This window comes from Tachyglossus aculeatus, chromosome 20, assembly GCF_015852505.1.
Source record: "Tachyglossus aculeatus isolate mTacAcu1 chromosome 20, mTacAcu1.pri, whole genome shotgun sequence".
NCBI lineage: Eukaryota > Metazoa > Chordata > Mammalia > Monotremata > Tachyglossidae > Tachyglossus > Tachyglossus aculeatus.
Genome location: NC_052085.1, coordinates 27,897,968 through 27,916,142, shown reverse-complemented (window position 1 = coordinate 27,916,142; position 18,175 = coordinate 27,897,968).

Below are 18,175 nucleotides of genomic sequence, written 5' to 3'. Positions count from 1 at the left end.
AAGGTGAAAACAAGGCAAAAGAAAGAAGGGAAGAATGAAGAAACACCTGTTTCATCCCCTCACTGAGAACACACCCGCATACACACAATGTCTGAAAGTTGTGAGCGGAAGGAGTCCGTAGCTTTTCATTATTGAGTCAGGCGAGATATCCTTTATTCAATTAGCCTCTGTCTTGTCCAGCACTCACTACATATGTCTGGGCACTAGTGAAGAGTTAGGGCAGCAGAAAGACCATGTTAACTGGACACATCTGGAAGTCAGGGCTTAGAGTAAAAATGAACAAAGCAGGGACCTGAGGCTCAGGCCTGTCAAATAACCAGAAGAGGGAGAATGGGGATGGAGACAACTTTAGGAAAAGATAAGTTCCCACCCCTGGAAGTCACAGTACTAGGCCCGGGATCTACTACTAACAATAATTATGGTATTTAACTGCTTACTTGTGCAGGCACTGTACTAAGCGCTGGAGTGAATACAAGCAAATCTGGGCACAGCCCTTAACCCAGGTGGGGCTCACAGTCTCAATCCCCATTTTACAGATGAGGTAACTGAGTCACAGAGAAGTGAAACGACTTGCCCAAGGTCACACAGCACTGCAGGGACTACTCTCCCCAAAGCCACTGGCATCGGCCCCATCCTCACCATGGAGGGAGGAAGATGGCTGTCAACATTTCTTCCAGTTGTCCCTTCCACTGGCTGAGGTGCCTCCCAGTTGACCTTTTTTTTTTTCTGGTTGGGGGGTGGAGGGCGGGGGGCTCATGTGAAGGACAACAAGAACATCACCTAATGGATACATAATCAGCCTGGAAGTCAGAGGGATCTGGGTTCTAACTCAACTCTGCCATTTGTCTGCTGTGTGAACTTAGGCAAGTCGCTTAACTTCTCTGCGCCTCAGTTTCCTCACCTGTAAATAGGGATTAAGACTGTGAGCCCCATGTGGGATAGGGGCTGTGTCCAACCTGATTTGCTTGTATCCACCCCAGTGCTTAGAACAGTGCCTATGCCATATGATGAGAATCCCTAGTCTAGATGACCTCTGAGAAACTCTATCGATCATGTTTATTGAGTGCTTACTGCGAGCAGAGCACTGTACTAAGCCCCTGGGAGAGGATAATATAACAGAGTTGGAAGACATGATCCTTGCCCACAATGAGTTTACAGTATTGATGCATTTTATAGCCGGCGTCCCAGATTGTGTACCTGGTTTGGGAAGGAATGAAGAGAAAGCAAGCCATGTGAGAGTGTAAATAAAGCCTCCAAAGGCACACATTAATCCTGGAATAGTTGAAAGGTGGTGTAATCCATGCCGACACAATGGGGTTTCAGAATGTAAAGAAAAAGGCCATTTCCTGTTCAAAATTCATAAGCAAAACAGAACTTTTGCTTATGATCCACTATAAAGTTAAGTAAAAGCAGATGAATAACCACCAAAAAGAAATGACATGTCATTCACAGATGGGCTGATGAGAAATCGCTTCTGATGAATAAACAGTATTTAATGTAGCTCTGACATCTGATCTTTCTTGGCCTCTAGGATATGTGCAGTTTTAATATTCTATCTATGCTACTAAATCAACTCCTGCAGATTAGTTCAGCCAACATTCCAAACTAACCTTCTTAATCTTATTTTAATGCCTGCTGCAACGTACCAAATAAAACAGCCCTCCTTCTCAAAGAAAAGTATATCTACACAATAATTAACATATACCAGAGCACCTTTCACAACATTTATGTTTTTCAGCATTGGGTATCTCCAGCACGGGTCCTGTTCAAAATATCCCTTTGATTATCCAATATTCAAGTGAGCATTAATTGGTGAGGAGAATTTCCCACTCGATTTAATTTCCACTTGCACTATATAATTACATCCCCTACATACAAATATAGCATAACATTTCCAGTCGCCTGACTTTTCTCTAAAACATCACTTTTTTAAAAAACTAAGGCTAAGGATTTTCCTCCACAATGCTTGAAGAATGGCTAATATTCAATCAATCATCATCAATCGCATTTATTGAGCGCTTACTTTGTGCAGAGCACTGTACTAAGCGCTTGGGAAGTACAAATCATATTTATTGAACACTGTACTAAGTGCTTGGGAGAGTACAATATAACAGAGTTGGTAGATGCATTCCCTGCCCCCAGTGAGCTTACAGTCTAGAGATATTATTAGAATCACTGAATTGAAGCAATGGGAAAATATTGAGTAGAGGAATAATAATTTCTTTTCCCCATGCCTTGTCCTGGGTACATGTATTTTCTGAAAGGATTCTCTTGGAAATGGATGATTTTGGCCACATGAAATCCTCAGTAATTATGGTCAGAGGTGCATTTTCATTTGTGCTTTCAAAATGTACTCACCTATTTCATTTTAATATCTGCCTGACTTCCTGTTGTACCCTTGTCTCCACCTTCAGACTCTAGGCTCCTTGAGGGCAGAAAACAAGCATCTTGTTTCTTCCATGCATTTAAGATAATGCTTAATGTGCAATAAGCTCTCAATACTATTGATTGATTGACCAAATACACATCTGTGCAATGCCTCTTGCAGGCAAAGCTAACTGAACAAATCCACACGACAATCTGTCAATCATTTACTGAGTGCTTACTGTGCACAGAGCACTATATTAAGTGCTTGGGAGAGTTAAATATGTCAGAGTTTGTAGACAATTTTCCTGCCTACAAAAAATAATACAGTTAGTTCTTCCATAATGTTGTTTTAACTTCTTGCCTAGGAAAAAGCACTACTGAATGCTGAATACTGAACACTTCAGAACTTTCTTCCCACAAAACGCATCTGCCTGGATACAAAGCAATGTACTGCTGGGGGGTAAAAGTTATGCATGTGTGCAGAAGTGGATTTTCTTTAATTCAAGAATCAACCAGTGGCATTTACTGAACACTTACTATGAGTAGAGCACTGTACTAAGCGCTTGGGAGAGTACAATATATGAGCTGCTAGACACGTTCCCTGGCTACAAGAGCTTAGTGTCTAGAGGGGACACAAATATGAATATAAATAAATTAATTATAGATATGTAAGTGTTGTGGGGCTGAGGGAGGGTTCAATAAAGGGTAAAAATCTAAGTTCAAAGATGATGCAGAAAGGAGTAGGAGAAGAGGAAATGAATACAAGCCCCACATGACAGGAGAATTAGATGCATTTCCTGAGCACCTGATGTGGTGCAGAGCACTGCAGTGGGCACTTGGGAGAGTAACACAGAAGTAAAAGAAAAGTTCTCTACCCCCTAGGAATGGGCAGACTAATGGGGGTGACAGGCAGGAGAAAATGATTTACAAACAGCATGAGCAGGAGGAAGAACAGCTGGAACGATCATGAGACTGGAAAGAGAAATAGAGAATAAAGTGAATTAATAAGTAGCTTATGTGGAATGATGGGAATATATATATAAGTGTGTGGGATGCTGTGATCAATCAATCAGTGGTGTTTAATAAGCGCTTACTATGTGCAGAGCACTGTCCTAAACTCTTGGAAGAGTACAATACAAGAGTTGTATATGCTAAGGATGGGTTTTGAATTGACTTGACTTGACACTTATGCTAATTCATTCAGTCAGAGCCCTCCCCAAAAACCCTGATTGACAGTCTTTCCTCATTCCCCAACCCTGTCCCTTTAACCCACCGCTGACCAGGAAAGAATAATAATAACCATACAAGAGCTTACTATGTGCCAAGCACTGTTCTAAGTCCCGGGGTAGATTCAAGTTAATCAAGTTGGACGCATTCCCCGTCCCACATGGGGTTCACAGTCTTCATCCCCATTTACAGTTGAGGGAACTGAGGCACAGAGAAGTTAGGTGACTTGCCCAAGGTCACCCAGGAGACAAGTGGTGGAACTGAGATTCTGACTCCCAGACAAATCTACAGCTGGGGAAAAAGCCAGATGGTTTACAACCTTAATAGAAGGACTACCTGCTTATTAATAACACACTGCTAGTTAGCAAGGATCACAGGGAAAAGAAATGGTTTTCCAGGAAAGAAATTAGCCTCAGTCCCAATGAAAACAAACTAACACTGTTTCCAACCTGGGACCAGATAAGAACAAATAAAATGAGCTACCACAGCTTTAGCAGGATGCATTTATAGATTAGAAGAGTGGATAAATTAGATTAGCCCTTGCCCCCAACAGCAGTGTTCATCAGAGCAATAATCAGGAACCTTGCCTGAAGAGGCTACCTGAAGGGGCCATTTTCCAAAAATTCACACAAATCACCACAAGAAAACCTCATTGAAAATTCCCCCTTCACTGGATTGACTATGAGACTGTTTCCATTGTGCCATCTGGAAAAGTATCTGCTATGGAATTTTTATTTTCAAATGGGCATTGGGGTCTCTGGCTGGGCCAGAGAGTGAAGGAAGAGTGGACTTTCACCCCATCCCCAACGAGTCAATGGTTCTTGAGTTTGGGTTGATGAATGAATTTAAATAAAACTCTATGATGAATCTCCTTATATCAAGTTTTCCTATGTAATTTTAAAAAAAGTAGGTCAAATTTTCCATTTTCCCCCTGTGCTTTTCCTCTTATGAAGTATTTTGTAATTTGTACCTTGAAAGATGTCCTAAGCAGATTTACTACGCAATTCCAGGGGCTTCCTGACAGCAAATGGGCAATAAAACACACATCACAATATATTACTCATTGAACCCTGTTAAGGCCAAGGCTTGTGCATAAAGAACCAATAGTGTGACTTGCTCAGGACTATTCATCTTCCTCTTCATCACTAATAGCATTTACTGAACACCTACTGTAAATAGAGCACTGAGCTAAGCATTTGGGAGAGTACCAAAGGCCCGAAGAGAACAGTCCCTTTCCTCAAAGAGTGTACATTTTAAGAGGGAGACAGACAGATACATTACAAACAGGGAGAATAATTCAGTGTAGAACATTCGAACCCAACTTCTCGGGGGAGGGCAGGGTAACGTATGCTTAGGTGGCGCATAAGAGCCAAAGTGGTAATTGAGGGATATTATGTGGGAAAATTAGAGAATACTCGGGAAAAGTTTACTAAAGAAGATGTGATTTCAGGATGTCTTGGAAGATGGGGAGAGTTGAGGTCTGTCAGATATGAATAATCATAATTATGGCATTTGTTAAGCACTTACTATGTGCCAAGCACTGTTCTAAGTGCTGGGGTAGATACAGGGTAATCAGGTTGTCCCACGTGGGGCTCACACTTTTAATCCCCATTTTACGGATGAAGTAACTGAGGCACAGAGAAGTTAAGCTACTTGTCCAAGGTCACACAGCAGACAAGTGGTGGAGGTGGGATTAGAGCCCAGATCCTCTGACTCCCAAGCTCATGCTCTTTCCACTAAGCCATGCTGCTTCTCTAAGAGGGACAAAGTTCCGGGTCAGGGGGAGGGAACGAGCAAGAGGCCAGTGGTGGGAGAGATGAGAATGAGGCATAGAGACTAGTGTAATTTAAGAGGAATGAAGAGAGTGAGATGGAGTGACGTGGAAGAGTCAATAAACAGGAGGGAAAGAGCTGAAGTTGTAAAAATCACTGGTCAGGAGTTTCTGCTTCATGTCCACAAGAATGTGAAAACACTGGCAATTTCTAAGGAATGGGGAGCAGCAGGACATTTCTGAAACATGATCCAGGCAATGGACTGAAGTAGAGACTGGAGGAGGGAAGAGACTGGAGGTAGGAGAAATCAGTGAGGAGGCTGATGCAGTACCTGGGCCAAAATACAACGAAGGCTTGGACTATGGAGATGCTGTGAAGGAAGAACCGCCAGGATTTGGTGACAGCTTGGATGTGGGGGCTTAAAGAGGACGAGTCTAGGATAAGGATCATAAAATCAGGAAAACTAGGATTTGCCACTCCAGCTAAGACTATCTTCACCTTTCCATCTTCTGAACCAGTGGATTTTTCGCCAATTTGGTTGCTGAAATATCACCGGAGGATTTTTTTCATCCGGAAAACTGGCACCCAAACCATTTGCTGTGAAGGCCCTGAGCACTGTCAGTCATATACTTTCATTCAATCCTATTTATTGAGCACTTACTTTGTGCAGAGCACTGTACTAAGCACTTGGGAAGTACAAGTCGGCAACAAAATCATATATGTGATTTAGCACAGCCCAAAAGCCAAGAATTGAAGAGAAATCAGGCCAAATTTTGAAGAAATCATCCCACGGGCAGAAGAACTGTAATTCATTAAACTAGGGATGGCCTTCTGTTTGAAGGGCTTTAGATGAGAGAAAAATTCAGATCCATGGCACTTTCATCGGGGAACGTCTTTTAAATAATAATAACAATAACAACAATGGTACTTCTAAAGCGCTTACTATGTGCCAAGCACTGTTCTAAGTGCTGAGGTAGATATACGTTCATCAGGTTGGACACAGTCCCTGTCCCATATGGGCCTCACACTCTTAATCCCCATTTTACAGATGAGGGAACTGAGGTCCAGAGAAATGAAGTGACTTGCCTAAGGTCACACAGCAGACATGTGGTGGAGCCAGGATTAGAACCCAGTTCCTTCTGACTCCCAGGCCCCTGATGATGATGATGATGATGATGATGATGATGATGGCATTTATTAAGTGCTTACTATGTGCAAAGCACTGTTCTAAGTGCTGGGGAGGATACAAGGTGATCAGGTTGTCCCATGGGGGGCTCACAGTCTTAATCCCCATTTTACAGATGAGGGAATTGAGGCACAGAGAAGTTAAGTGACTTGCCCAAAGTCACGCAGCTGACAATTGGCGGAGCCAGGATTTGAACCCATGACCTCTGACTCCAAAGCCCGGGCTCTTTCCACTGAGCCATGCCGCTTCTCCTGCAATACAGCTGAATTATCACAGAGAGCCATTGGGAAAGCAAAAGGAATTTTGCAGAGCTAAACAAAGCAGCATCATTTACAAAAAGGGTTTTGCCTTGATGCCACTGATAATTAAAATCAAAATGTGTTTCCCATCTCAAAGATTGCTTGGAACTAGGTGGAGGATGGCCAGTGGTTAAAAACACAGCAATACAAAACAAAAACCATCCTAAATAGACAAAGCTGTATACTATCTAGACTTTCCTGTGTTCTCATATCCTACAACATGGGGTAAAATGAAAGAAAATCTATGAGACTGATAGAGTCAAAGCACAAATGCTACTGACTGAAAGCAATAACAACAACAATAATAATATACATGATAATAGCTTTTGTTAAGCATCCAAACCTTTACCAAATGCTGGGGTATATACAAAACACAGATCAGGCAAAATTTCTGTCACACATAGGGCTCACAGTCTAAGACAAAAGGTATTTCACCCCCATTTTACAGATGTCAACTGAGTGAAAGAGGAGTTATGTGTCTTGTCCAAGGTCATATAACAAGCCAGGGGCAGAGCCAGAATTAGAACACAGGTTACTATTATTGACCACCTCCCTAACCTCATAAACACTCTTTCCAGTTCCTTATCCACCACGCTGGTAAGCCAGAAACAACACCAGACAGAAGACCAACTTCCCTACCCTTCTCACCCTCATTACACACCACATGAAAGCAATTGGCCCTATCCTCCTGGCTTAATGAGAAAAGGAATTCTTTTTGGTGGAAGAAGTCATCAAGCCCAAATGGCAAATTTTCCACTGGAGAGCATGGATGAAGAGGAGAGAGAGATTGGCTGGGGAGATGGAGGTCAGGACTGGCTAGAGACCAAAGTGGTCTGGTTTTGACTTCACAGAGACATCACATTTTCTCCCAGGACCTTGTAATCTACAAGATGTGAGTCTCGTAAAACAATTCACTCTCTCAGTACAGATTCTTTTTTCTCCTCTTAGACAGAACACGTAACTTTGTCATAAAGATCAACCCTGAATGATATTTGACACAAGTAAAGAAGAAATGTTCAGATCTGTCTTATGGCTGACAGAGTAATATCTATTAACAGAGTGTGATTGGGAAAAGTCTCAGGGAGATTTCTTCCACTGTTTCTCACACAGCAGACAGGTGCAATTTTCTAAAGTGCCAAATCTGTCACCCGGGGAACGAGGAGATCTTCTTCCAGATAGAAATGTGCCTTCTGAAACTTCCCTCAAAGTTTTTTCCTTTATTTCCTCCTTCTAGAGACCAGGTTACAGTTGAGCAATAATGATGTTTTGAGACACTCCACCAAAAGACTGCTTAGAGAGCAGCATGGCCTAGTAGATACAGCCCAGGCCTGGGAGTTAGAAGGACCTGGGTTTGAATCTCAGCTCTGTCACTTCTCTGCTTTGTGACCTCAGGCAAGTCACTTCACTTCTCTGTGCCTCAGTTACATCATCTGTAAAATGGGGATTAAGACTATGAGCCCCATGTAGGCCACAGACTGTGTCCAACCTGATTAGCTTCTATCTAACCAAGCATTTAGAACAGGACCTGAGGCATAGTAACTGCTTAACAAATACCACAAGAAAAAAAAAAGAGATTTTCATTTCAGACCATCTTGTTTCTCACATTTTTGGAGGAATATTACCATCAGTTATGGCTTTTTGTGTTCTACCTTTTCCTATCTCGGTTCTTTTTCCCCCCTTCTACATTTTTTTCTAAGGAGAGAAGTCCTTTGAAATTGTCTTCATTCTTTTTAGACAATCATATTTATTGAGCACTTACTATGTGCAGAGCACTGCCCAAAGCACTTGTGAGTGTACAATACAAAAAAATTAGCAGATATGTTCCCTGCCCATAATAAGCTTTCAATCTTTTTAAGAAGCAAAACCTGCTAACGAAGGGCTTAAAAATATGAATTTAAACAACAGAGCTAGGTGATTTCTAAATGATTTTCCTATCAACAAGGGTGCCTTGTTCCTATCAGAGAAGGCACATGTATGCATGCTTAGGTTTAGTTATAAAACTATACCATTTGTCTTTGTTTTTGAGATGATGTCACTGCCAATAAGGTGTAAAGGAATGTGGCTGAAGAGTCCAAAGCATGAACAGATTTAATTATATCGAGAAAATCAATTCATCGCCCTGTTCCGACCCCACTTACAGCACCTGGCATATAGTAAGCACTTAAATACCATCATCATAATTATTATTATATCAAGAAAAGAATTGAGAGGAGGGGACCATGTCTGTCAAAAATTGGGGATAGTTCTTGGTGGATACAGGGAGAAGACTGGAAGATGACAGGATGTTAGATCAAAATGGAGCCCCAGTGGAGTTGAGTCTCTACCTTTAAGGGGAATGTCACAAACCTTCAATGACCAGCCCCGATCAAGTTGAAGTGCTGGAAAAATGTTCTTCCATCCCTTTCCCTCATCCCTTTCTCCTACAAGGGAGTGAAAATTAGGAAAATTTCTCAATTTGGATGTTGACATGCATTAAGACATACATCCAAGAGCAAGAAGCAAAGAAAAAGTGAAGAAATCCTGTTTTTTCCCTCTTTTTTCAGCAGATACCTGTTAGAAGCCATCAAGTTCACTCGACTAAAACTTTCGAAATGGCCACCTCCTGCCATAAACAGCCATAGTTCCTCACAGATCCCTTGTCAATTAAGGTGGCTGAATTTCAGGATTTCCTCAGAGCTTTGTAGAATACAAATCATTTAAGGGTGCCAAGCTCCGCAGCTCGGATTCGGATTAGCCGATTTATCTGACGGTAGTATGGTTCCTCCTTCTTAAGCCTTTGAAGATCAAAGTGTCCCTCTTCTCCTGTGAGGCTTGCTACTTTAAGACCTCCAGGAACAATTAAAGGATTTGAGCTCCTTCATAACTACAGCCCGGCATTGTGCTGCAGAAGTGTACATCTAAGTAGTTTCAGATTTTAGAGGTCCAAAATATCATTTATTTCAGTCTTCCTCCCCCTCCTTCTTCTCTGAGCAAAATGAAGAAAATCCCTGGGCGTCCTGAAGCGATCAGAAAGTAGAAAGAAAGTGAAGCACTTCTTACCCCCTCACATTAATGTACTCTAATTGTTAATCCCACAGTCACCTTCTTGACCACTTGGCCAAAGTGCCCCAGGTCTTCTCCCTCCCACCCTAAGCCACCTCCCAAACACACACAAAAAATAATACTTTTTCTAAAGAAGTTCCCAGAGAAGCATGATATACTGTAAGGTTCCAACAGCGATGGATGCAGCTTTCAGAGGCACAGTTCTGTGATAAAAATAGAGGGAAATTTGGACTGCATGCTTCTGAAATGGGGTGAGGGGAGAGGAAGAGCTCTGCTTTTGTGTTGGATGGGATACTAAAAGAGAGAGTGAGAGAAAGCGCATTTCAGCTTGCATTTGAGCACTGCCTCTTAGTTCTTTCTGCCTTTGACAGTCAGATTTGGGACTCTCTAATGGAGACGCCACAATAAACCTCAAACCTATTTAAAACAGCAGGCTGATAGATTCGGCTGCGGGGAGTGATTACAGGCAACAGTAGCATCTGTAATAAAACCAAAATCAGGCCCTGGTATCGGACACCAAAATGTGACTGAGCTTGCTTGCCATTGTCTTAAACGAAGAGTGGCTGACAAATTAAGGCCGGACTAGCAGACTCCGGGGTGATCAATGAAACCCGAATGAGTGACATTCAATCACATTCCGTATTATTTTATGCACATTTTAATAAGATAAAGAATGGTTTCTCTGCACCAGTGAGACATAAGAAATCATCCATTTTCTCCAAATCGTCAGTTTCTCATGATGAGAATGTGTAGAGTGACTGATGTACTATAGAATTCTCCCACCTTCCCACCTACATCAATCTGCCATTCACCTCATCTGTGACACTGGAGGAGGTTTTAATCTTGCTAACCTTAAAGAACAGGTAGGGTGCTCTTGATTAAAAGAAGTGAAATATCTTTGTCCCATGCTTGCTGCAGAAATCTGAACAAACAGGGGTTGATTTGTTTCGTATTTTCTTTAAAAACGTGACAGGGGTGGGGATCTCTGAATCTATCACTTAAGGGTAGATCTCTCCATCTCCTCAAAGTACTCTCTAACAGAACACCAGTGTCCAATTCTAACATGTCTCAGGGTCCTGGATATTAAAATTTGGAAAACAAATTTTATGCCCCCCCCTCAAACCCTAGCCATGATTAATGAACACGATCTGAATTTTGGCTGGTGAAAGAGGAACGGCTCAGAACCCAACACAGCTTCATTTTTCCCATCAGTACTGTATCTTCAAAGCTGTTTTTTTTTTTTTGGGGGGGGGTTTCTTTTATTCCTCAGATTCAGACATTGTGTCTGGGGTATCCTATGTTGCTCAGCTAAATCTGATAATGATCAGAAAGTATTTTTGCAGACAACAGAGCACCTTGGTAAAGGAAAATAAAATATGCTTGGAAAATAGTTCATTGCTTTGAGCCACTGTGAGGAAAAAGAATCTTTCAACTCCTCAACCTCGGCTTCAAGGCTGTCCATCACCTCGCCCCCTCCTACCTCTCCTCCTTTCTCTCCTACTACAGCCCAGCCCGCACCCTCCGCTCCTCTGCCACTAATTTCCTCACCGTACCGCGTTCTCGCCTGTCCCGCCATCGACCCCCAGCCCACGTCCTCCCCCTGGCCTGGAATGCCCTCCCTCCACACATCCGCCAAGCTAGCTCTCTTCCTCCCTTCAAAGCCCTACTGAGAGCCCTACCTCCTCCATGAGGCCTTCCCACACTGAGCCCCCTCCTTCCTCTCCCCCTCCTTTCCCTCCCCATCCCCCCAGCCTTACCTCCTTCCCCTCCCCACAGCACCTGTATATCTGCATATCTGTTTGTACGTATTTATTACTCTATTTTATTTGTACATATTTATTCTATTTATTTTATTTTGTTAATATGTTTTGTTCTCTGTCTCCCCCTTCTAGACTGTGAGCCCGCTATTGGGTAGGGACCGTCTCTATATGTTGCCAACTTGTACTTCCCAAGCACTTAGTACAGTGCTCTGCACACAGTAAGCACTCAATAAATACGATTGAATGAATGAATGAATGAACCAGGCTGACTATATTCATCAGCACAATCTGATTTACCTGTGGTTTTTCCTACCTAAAGGTGTATTTGGGATATGGGCACATCAGCCCTATCCTCAGCCCTTTCTAATGAGATTGAAAGTGCCGGGCTATCAATAAGCAAAGCCGCAATGAAATCAACTCCATCAATTAAGGGGAAACAGTTTTTGATGCCGTTCAACGTGTCCAGATGGGCAGAGTGTTTGATCAAATTTCCCTGGTTCCACAGATTGGCTGCAGATGGTGAGGAATCCAATCCAGCATCGAGGATTCAGATTGTCTTTTTCAAAACTCAATAACTACAAGCAAGACTGCATTCTCGGTCTGTTCTGGCCTATGGGACATGGTCTTCTATTCAAGAGAAGCTAGCATTTGCCCACCACATGATCTGGAAACCCACTATGAGGATGATGATGGCATTTGTTATACACTATGTATTACGCATGATACTAAGCAATACGGTAATAATAATTATGGTACTTGTTAAGTGCTTACTCTGTGCCAAAAACGCTGTTTTGTTTGGGGTGCTCAGGTAGATACAAGTTAATCAGGTTGAACACAGTCCCTGTCCCACATGGGACTCACACTCTTAATTCCCATTTTTTACACATGAGGTAACTGAGGCACAGAGAAGTTAAGTGACTTGCCCAAGGTGAGGATTAGAACTCAGGTCCTTCTAACTCTAGGTCACGCTGCATCTCAGAGTTAACAGGCACGGTGTGCAGAGCACTATACCAAACATTTTTTTTTTTGATGGTATTTGTTAAGTGCTTACTATGTGTCAAACACTGTTCTAAGCACTGGGGTAGATACAGGAGAATTACGTTGGACATTGACCCGGTCCTGCATGGGGTCCACAGACTAGGCGCTTGGAAGAATAAAGTTGGTAAACGGTTGCTGCCGTTTCAGTACCTTCCCAGGGCCTAGCCTCGTCTCTGTATTCCCGGGTCATGATTGATCACTGACCCAGGGCCTTGGGAGACGTGGCTTTTCCTCCACAAAACCCATGCAAGTGAGTATGGACGCCCGGGACTCCGTTCCCGAGGGGCCCGCCCGCCCGCCATCACACCGCGTGGCCCCCGCTGCTCCGGGAAGGCTCCTCTCCTCAGAGCGCCGCCATAGACGCCCCCTGCTTCCACCCCTACCCACTTAAGCGACCTTCCTTCAAGTGCCCCCCAACCCCCATTCCCGGTCCGGTCCTGACTGACTCCTCCCCCCGACCCCGGGAAAAAGGCCCTTGTTAGCACCAAGTTACATTAACGACAACCTCATTCGCACCTACTCAGCCTTCCTGTCCCGCCATTGACCCCCAGCCCACGTCCTCCTCCTGGCCTGGAATGCCCTCCCTCCCCACATCTGCCAAGCCAGCTCTCTTCCTCCCTTCAAGGCCCTACTGAGAGCTCACCTCCTCCAGGAGACCTTCCCAGGCTGAGCCCCTTCCTTCCTCTCCCCCTCAGATTGATTTCTGCCCTCAAGAAACTGATCATTTAATGGGCTTAATTTACAGAGCACAAGACTGAGTGTGAGGAGATCTGGGTTCCAATCCCAGCTCTCCTGTATGACCCTGTCCAAACGAATATGTACGAACATGTCCAAGACTGAACCAACATGTCCAAGACTGAACCAACATGTCCAAGACTGAACTAACATGTCCAAGACTGAACTCCTTGTCTTCCCTCCCAAACCCTGCCCTCTCCCTGACTTTCCCATCTCTGTTGACGGCACTACCATCCTTCCCGTCTCACAACCCCACAATCTTGGTGTCATCCTCGACTCCGCTCTCTCGTTCACCCCTCACATCCAAGCCGTCACCAAAAGCTGCCGGTCTCAGCTCCGCAACATTGCCAAGATCCGCCCTTTCCTCTCCATCCACACCGCTACCCTGCTCATTCAAGCTCTCATCCTATCCCGTCTGGACTACTGCATCAGCCTTCTTTCTCTCTGATCTCCCATCCTCTTGTCTCTCCCCACTTCAATCCATACTTCATGCTGCTGCCCGGATTATCTTTGTTCAGAAACGCTCTGGGCATATTACTCCCCTCCTCAAAAATCTCCAGTGGCTACCAATCAATCTGCGCATCAGGCAGAAGCTCCTCACCCTGTGCTTCAAGGCTCTCCATCACCTCGCCCCCTCCTACCTCACCTCCCTTCTCTCCTTCTGCAGCCCACCCCGCACCCTCAGCTCCTCTGCCACTAATCTCCTCACCGTACCTCGTTCTCGCCTGTCCCACCATCGACCCCCGGCCCACGTCATCCCCCGGGCCTGGAATGCCCTCCCTCTGCCCATCTGCCAAGCTAGCTCTCTTCCTCCCTTCAAGGCCCTACTGAGAGCTCACCTCTTCCAGGAAGCCTTCCCAGACTGAGCCCCTTCCTTCCTCTCCCCCTCGTCCCCCTTTCCATCCCCCATTTTACCTCCTTCCCTTCTCCACAGCACCTGTATATATGTTTATATGTTTGTACATATTTGTTACTCTATTTATTTATTTATTTTACTTGTACATATCTATTCTATTTATTTTATTTTGTTAGTATGTTTGGTTTTGTTCTCTGTCTCCCCCTTTTAGACTGTGAGCCCACTGTTGGGTAGGAACTGTCTCGATATGTTGCCAACTTGTACTTCCCAAGCACTTAGTACAGTGCTCTGCACACAGTAAGCGCTCAATAAATACAATTGATGATGATGATGATGACCCTGTGCAAATCACAAACTCTTTGTACCTCAGTTTCTTCATCTGTACAGTGAAGAGTAAATACTGGTTATTAATAATAATAATTACCAAATTGTGGCATTTGTTAAGCACTCACTATGTACCACACACTGTACTAAGCACTAGGGTAGATACAAGATTGGACACAGCCTCTGCCCCACATGGGGCTCACCATCTTAATCCCCATTGGACAGATGAGGGAACTGATGCCCAGAGAAGTGAAGTGACTTGCCCAAGGCCTCACAGCAGACAGGTAGGAGAGCCTGGATTAGAACCCAGGTCCTTCTGATTCTCAGCCATTTGAGAATCAGAAGGACCATTTGGCAATGCTGCTTCTCCTCTTCTCCCTCCTCCTGAGACTATGAGCCCCATGTGGGAGACTATCTGATCAGATTGTACTGCTTCTACACCAGAAATCAATCGTATTTATTGAGCACTTACTGTGTGCAGAGCACTGTACTAAGCGCTTGGGAAGTACAAGTTGGCAACATATAAAGACAGTCCCTACCCAACAGTGGGCTCACAGTCTAAAAGGGGGAGACAGAGAACAAAACAAAACATATTAACAAAATAAAATAAATAGAATGAATATGTACAAATAAAATAGCGTAATATTTATTATTATATTTATTTGCATTATTATTATTCACCAGTTATTATTATTCACCAGTTTTCTCAGCTTCAAAAGTCACACAGAAGTTTCTGCCCCCAGATCCACAGATGAAGGAATACTGAACCAGTTATTTTTCCATCAAGCAAGCCTCGTGAAATATTCCCTCCTCATTTCCTTCCATCTCCACCTTCTCCCCCTAAAATATATATTCCGGTTCCAGCATATTAGAGGATAGTCCCCGGGGAGGGAACAGAACGCTCCGACAGGATGCAACCGACCGTGTCTGGTGGGAGACAGGGAGGAAGAGAGGGTGAAAGAAAAAGAGAAGGGGGTGGAGGAGGGAGGAGTATGTCTGCCGGGTTATCACACCAGTCAACACCTCCATTTAAAAAAAAACAACCAAAACATCAGCTGGAGCTTGGACCCATGATTTCTCACACCTCTGGAACCAAACAGTCTGCTTGTCAAAGGATACCCCACATTTCTAGATTCTTTTTTATTTTGGGGCGAATCATTTAACCTCAACTAATTTTCAGAAGCAAAATCCTTTCAAACTCAGACTGTCACAACACAGCTTTTGATAGGGATTTGATAGGGATTTTACAAATAGATGAAACCCAGCAATTATTACGAGAAAGCAGCATGGCCTAGTGGCCTAGGCATCAAAAGGACCCGGGTTCTAATCCCAGCTTTGCCATTTGTCTGCTCTGTGACCTTAAGCAAGTCACTTCACTTCTCAGTGCCTCAGTTTCCTCATCTGCAAAATGGGGAATAAGACTGTGAGCTGCATATGAGAAGCAGCGTGGCTCAGTGGCAAGAGCCTGGGCTTGGGAGTCAGAGGTCATGGGTTCTAATCCCGCCTCTGCCACTTGTCAGCTGTGTGACTTTGGGCAAGTCACTTAACTTCTCTGGGTCTCGGTTCCCTCATCTGTAAAATGGGGATTAAGACTGTGAGCCTCTTGTGGGACAATCTTGATTACCTTGTATCATCCCCAGCACTTAAAACAGTGCCTGGCACATAGTAAGCGCTTAACAAATACCAACATTATTATTATTATTGTTATATGGGATGGGGACTTTATCCAACCTGATAAGCTTGTATCTACCCCAGCCATTAGTACAGTGCCTGGCACATGTAAGCACTTAACAAATACCATAAAAAAAATTATTAGGCTGTCAACCTCTGAAATCCAAAATGATTGGATTTCTGTAAACAGTGGACTGACAATATTTCTTAGGGTTTTTATTTTCTTTAAAGGGATTTAATCCTCATGTTTTTCCTTCTCCGATTTAAATCCGAATTGTGATCTATGTATCGAAATGACAAATAGAAAACTTCAGTCTTCTCCTCATACTTATTTGAACGTATGCCCGACAAAAGCAACATATCAACCTCTGAAATTCAAAATGGTTGGATTTCTGCAAACAGTAGACTGACAATATTTCTTGGGGTTTTCTATGTTCTCTAAAGGGACTTAATCCTCATGTTTTCCTGCTCCAACTGAAATCTGAATTGTGATCTGTGTATCAAAATAACCAACAGAAAACTTCAGTTTTTTCCTCATATTTATTTTAACGTATGCCCAAGAAAAGCTGCACTGAGCTCAGGGCAGCAAGTAAAATATGCTAATGTGCAGGCCTGCCCTGACATATATACTATATCATTGTTCAGGGCCTTCACCATGTTGGCAAGCCTCACTTACGTATTTGTGCATTGCTTCGCTTAATCGTTTTTGAAGGCATCACCTTGTGTCTCCTGAGGCAGAAATCCCTACTCAAGTTTTCCACATTTCTGTTCACAGCTTAACCTCTTCCAGATTAACATGAGCTTTCAAGCCTTGTGTGTTTTCATTAGAATGGATACCTGATCTGTCTAGACCTATCTTTTTCTCTTTAATAAACATTTTTGCTTTCCTTAAATTATCAGTCCAGCTCAATATGCCGAAGAAATCAAGAATGAACTCAGAGGAAATAACACAGAGGAAGTAACACTCTTCCAGGAGACCATCCACGATTAATTTCTCATTCTCCCTCCTATCTCCCCAACTGCCATCTTGGCATTTCCACACCACCTAAGTAAGCACTTTGGTACTCACATCTCCTGTAGCACATGTGTGCCTATCTTTATACTCTACTACATCCTCCTAACTGTAATTCATTTGAGTGTCTGTCTCCTCAACTAGCCTGCTTGCTACTTTAGGGGCAGAATCATGTCGTCTAACTCTACTGCACTCTCCCAAGGGCAGAGGACAGTTCTCTACACACAGTGAGCACTCTATAACTGCTATTGTTTGGTTCTTGAGATCCTGGTTCAAGTCTTAGCTATAGGAATGATTGGTACAGCTACTGTGAGCCCCCCGTGGGACAACCTGATCACCTTGTATCCTCCCCAGCGCTTAGAACACTGCTTTGCACATAGTAAGCGCTTAATAAATGCCATTATTATTATTATTATTACCTTGACAACTTTTGGAGAGCTCAAAATGGGACACCAAAAATGAGGAGGACAGAGGACCCATGACATGCTGCTGACAAGAAAGAAGCTATCCTTTTGGCAAAGGGCCTCATAAGAAATGAGACAAAAGAGTAAACAGCAAATATCAGAGATGACAACACCACAAGAGATAGCTTTTTTGAACTGGGAGTTCCGTATAGGTCTTTTTGGCCATACACAAACTCATAAGTGAATGTCACCATCAGTGCGGTCTTCCAATATGATTCAGGTCAACTGAGTACAAGTGGGCCAGACCATTTTTTAAATCTCAGATTTGAAATGTCTCATTTGTCCTGGCCATTTCCTGCCCTTTGAGGAATTACAGGGACCATAGGGTCCAGACATTCTGGTCTGATCTGTTTAAGGTATCATCAACAATCACACTTCCCTCGCTTCAAAGCCCTACTGAAGGCTCACCTCCTCCAGGAGAC